The sequence below is a fragment of the Hyaena hyaena genome, unplaced genomic scaffold (assembly GCF_003009895.1).
Source record: "Hyaena hyaena isolate Hyena2069 unplaced genomic scaffold, ASM300989v1 scaffold_1233, whole genome shotgun sequence".
Classification (NCBI taxonomy): Eukaryota; Metazoa; Chordata; class Mammalia; order Carnivora; family Hyaenidae; genus Hyaena; species Hyaena hyaena.
In genome coordinates this window covers 280713-285681 of record NW_024081867.1, presented here as the reverse complement: position 1 = coordinate 285681, position 4969 = coordinate 280713, and positions in this window count along the sequence as shown.

Here is a 4969-nt window from a genome sequence, read left to right as displayed (position 1 = left end):
GATATAGAAGGAAGAAGGAAGAATGGCTGGAGTTACCCTGTTCAAGGAATTTCTGGAATGAAGTCCTTAAACAAGCAAGAGGAAATGGGATTTATATACCATTGGAAGGATTGTCTTCAAACAGAGATAAAATTACAATCCATTGTATAGTCTCCTAAGCAGTTTCTAGTCCATATTGCACCCATGAATATTCTGGAGTGGTTAAACACTCACTGAGAGAATATAATATGTCTCTCTATACTATGAGATATAATTTCTATGATGGTTGTGAGGATAGGTGGGAAAAATTTTGGAAGCTCAGAAAAGAGTAACTTGTTAAAAATTAGATTCTTAATCTCTAGTGATTCCTTGCCAATAATATGAAAGTTAACATTAAAACAAACTCCATATCCTATAAACTGTTATTACTTATCTACAAAACCACTGAATGGAAAAGGTCTTGGAACTAATTTATCATTTTTTAAATCCATGGATTCCATTCCACTTTCAAGACTCTAATAATTGAGGTTGGGCTATCAAAGAGGCCTTTAATGAAACTACTAACATCTAGAAAGAATATCTTTTGAAGAGTGAGAATCTGTTCTTACATATGAGCCTCAGAATGAATGGTTTCATTGTATGAGGCTGTTCATTAAAGTTCATGTGGTGAAGAAATACTCTCCTGGCATTTAACTTTTTTTCTTTACATTTTTTGTTCTTATATTCTGTTCCTCTACTCTCTTTCTATTGTAATCTATTTATGAAAACATGGTCAATTTAATTTTCCTAAATTAATAGAGCTTTGTTCCTGTCACTATCTGTCTGTTTAAAAGCCTTTAGCAGTTTACCATTTTCTAGAGAATTAAATCCAAATTGCTTTGATTGTGTAGTCTTGTTCTCATCTTCACTATTAGTCCAAGTTGCCATTATCATTTACTATAACAGCCTGAAAATCATTCCACTCTTATGCACACCATGTACCACTACATATCCATTTTTTTACATTTAACACTGTGTCAGCTATCTATAGCTATACTTGATGCTGCCTAACAACCACAAATTTCAGGGGCTTAAGACTTTAAATATTTATTTAGTTCACAAAACTGTGCATTAATTGAGTGGTTCTTTGGGGGAGTCTTCTGAGGAGCTTTCTGATGTGAGCAGGGCTTAGCAGAATTCATTCATTAGTTAGCAGTAAGCAAGGCCACTTTGCTTATCTTGGCTGGGCTCTCTCAGGTGTGTAGCTGGGGGTCAAGTGGCTAGGTGGGCCTCAGCAGGGACAATGGGCAACTCAGCTGGGCTTCACATTTCCTTATTCAGCAGACAAGCTCAAGCATGTTCTCCTCATGGTGGAGCAAAAGGAAGTAGCAACATGAAAGTTTATTTATGTCTGGTTTGCTATTGTCTTACTGGCCAAAGTGAGTTACATGCCAAGTTCAGAGTCATGGGGGAAGCAGTAAAAAAAGTACATGGATTTTGGGAGGTGTGATAGAGTGAGGCCATTAATGCAATCAATCTACTACAAAGACCTACATTCTACACGTAGTCTCTGGCTCACAGACCCATGTCATTCAGTTCTCTTCCACTAACTGTCTGGATATTGTTTCCTTTGCCTCATTTTCTTAGCTTAGTTAATTATTTATCCTTTATCTCAGCTCAAATATCAGTTTGTACAGTAAAACTTCTTTGACTTTCCAGGCTATGTCAGAATTCTTCATTATAACCCCTCATAAGAACCATGTTCCTGTCACTGAGCATTTGACTTGTGTCAGATTATTAATGTGTTTATTCAATTTATTCCCCACTAAACTAATAACTTTCTAAAAACAGTAACTTTGACATCTCTTGCACAACACTTAGTATCCAGCACTGTGCATGAACATAAATGTTCAATAAATATTTCTTAGATGACGTTACTTAAGCTGGTTAAATTTTCCTGATTATTGTTTCTTTCCTTTATTTTTTCTGAAAATTTTTTTTCTCTAAAGATATTAAGTTTTGTTGTTATTTTAAATGCTGAACCTGTCATCTCTTACTCCATGGGAACTAATACAATGACTATTTCTCTGTTTTGCTTATTCTCTCAGACTTTTAGTTAGACTTCATTTCTAAGTTCCTGGTCTCTCAGTAATTTATTAAACAGCACAATTGAAGGGAAAAGTAAGTAGGAAATTAGCTGTGTCCCTCAGGCCACACCCTCCTTACTTCACTGTAGCCTTAAGAAGAGAATAATAAAGGTATTGTGAATTCGGGATGTGCCACCATGTATTTCAAAAGAGGTGTATGCTCGAGTTAATAGAATAGATTTGGAATTTGGAGATGTGAGGTAAATGAGCTGTGGGTCCCTGCTTGAGTCATTATACATCTTCAGGCTTCAGTATTATCCATGATATTTAGAGAGGACCTAAAGTCGAATAGATGAAGTCTCACATTCTTTGTAGCTTTAAGAAAAATTTCCAAGGAGTGTTTTTATATGCATAAATCACATCTTTTCCGTATTCTTCCTTAAATGGTTGTGTATTTCTCTGACTGAATCTATCTCACTCTGTTACTTAAATGCCTGACTTCTGTATTAGACTATGATTTCTTTTTAGCATAAGAACCATGTCTCTCTTCCTGGTACTTGGCAAAATTAGGTGCTGATTTTTTTTTAACCTCAATGAAGACTTCTATCCAATTTTCATTTATGCTTATACATTTTAGGGCATATATTTTCAGAAAACTCCCTTGTGTGGAGGCTGTTGCCTTAGGTATAAGTTAGACACATTGGAGACTCCAACTGGGAGCTGTTAGCTCTCATTCATTAGTCCTTCCTTGAGAATGATAAAGTTATATTGAATAGGTGTCTTGACATGCTAATTTGAGAAACAAATGCAAATCCTGAAATGCAAAACTTTAGAGAGCATTTTGCATTTACAACTTTGCCTTCTGGAATCACATATATGGGAGAAGTTGCCCTTAAAATCAAGTTTCATAATATTTAACATATACTAGAGTGACATGGAAAATGTTAATTTCAGATTGTGAGAGTTCCAATTATTGAAGCCATCCACCAATAACTACACTGAAGTAATGTCAAAGAATCCCAAGAGGGTTCCAGTGAAAAAAGAGTTTATTATGGAAAAGCTAATGGACCGTTCTTTTTAGCTGCTCCTGCTGGTACAGCTATGATGGGTAACATATACCAACTGAAATATCCTTCTCATATGTTAAACCACACATTTTTGCTCCAGGGAAATAGAATGGGCTCATCCTTGTTAAATATGACTGGTTGCTTTGGGAGTATTTTCTCTCCTTTCCTGTTTCTTCTATCACTGTTTTTATTTTAATAAAAAGTATTTTATAGCATTCATGCAAAAAACAATTCAGTTGTGTCTTGTTTTTCATAAATAACTTTATGTTAGGAATGGAGTTAAATGGCTCTCCTGCGACCTCCATCTTGTTATGATCCAAAGGTCATTAGAGTTTTGTCTTGAGGGTGTTAGGCTAATGAATCCAATGCTTACTCTGGTAAAGATGGCCCTGTTCTAGTGGTACAAGCCCAATGTACACTATTTTTTAACTTGTTCAAAGGGGAAAAAAAGTGTTTGATGATGGTCAATCTTTGCTGCATGCATGGGATGTTATGTTGGTTTGCAAAAGTTTAAAGTTTTACATGTGTTCTCCATTAGCTGTACTTTTATGTTAAGAAAATAATCTCTTCAGATTATCTTAACCTTGATTATTTCAGCATAATAAAGAGTTAAGAAATCTAAAATCTCCTAGACCTTGAAAATAAAATCACAATGAAAATTATTTTTCTAAACATATTAGACAATTCTTTGCAGATATGTAGTGGGAAATGAATCATAATGGAAAGCACTGCCATTTGTAATTCTAAAGAGCATGAACTGGAACATCAGTTCTATGCTGAAGCTATACTGTTCCATTCTGTGCTTGCTTCATGAACTGTTCCAGGTCCGTAAAGAGCAATCAATGAACCTACTTCAAGTTATTTGATCATGGAACATGGGTCTTTTTTCGTAAAGGAAAGAAATTACTTTTTAAACATCTATCTTGTCTTTGAGGAAAGGAAAAATTGATCATTTCTACTTCCAATTTACTTCATGTGACAACTTATCTCTGCAGGGTTAGCAGTTGATTAGACTAATATGACACATAAAACTTATTGCTGATTAATTTTTAATCCAGTCTGTAGTAGAGAACTTTGACAATTGTTACAAATGTGTTAAAACTCAAATGTTGTTCTAGAACACCATTCAAAATCAAGATTAATGAGTGTGTTATTTGTAACTCATCATCATTAAGAATTTCATTTTGTGAAAGTCATTTCACCCTCAAATTCACCCAATACATGATACAGTAGTCATTTGGCTTTGCAGTGTTGATTATGTATTTTTTCCTGCAGTTCTTTCATAATTGCTTCTGGGTTCAATTCCACATTTTTTTTTTTTACTTATGCCATGCTTCCTTAGCTTAATTCCCCATTCTGTCTCCATGGATCACAATGTTTAATAGAACTTCAGAGGAGAGAAAGTCTTACTACCAGATTTTCCACATAAACTAAAGATTAAGTCAAGTTTAAACTGAAAATTTCTTAATCAAAGTTGTCAGCTTACATATGATCACTAGGTTTAATGTAAGTCAAGTGCATCTATATGAAATGTAAGGAACAAGTTTAGGATTCAGTTACATATCTGGAAAACAGTCTGGATCATACACAATTCTCATTTCCTTCATGGGACTGAAAACAGTACTGAAGAAGAAGAAAATGGGGAGGAGGAGATGGAGAAGGAGAGCGAAATGGGGGAGGAGGAGGAGGAAGAGGTAGAAGATGAAGGAGGAGGAGAAAAAGAAGAACTATTTTTTACTGCCTTATACTGAGTGCTAATTATAGCACCATTGTGCTAAGTGTTTTAATTTAAGGTAGGATTTGAGGAACTGTAGTTATTCACACTTTATGGTAGGTTAGAGAGATGAAATATTTTAT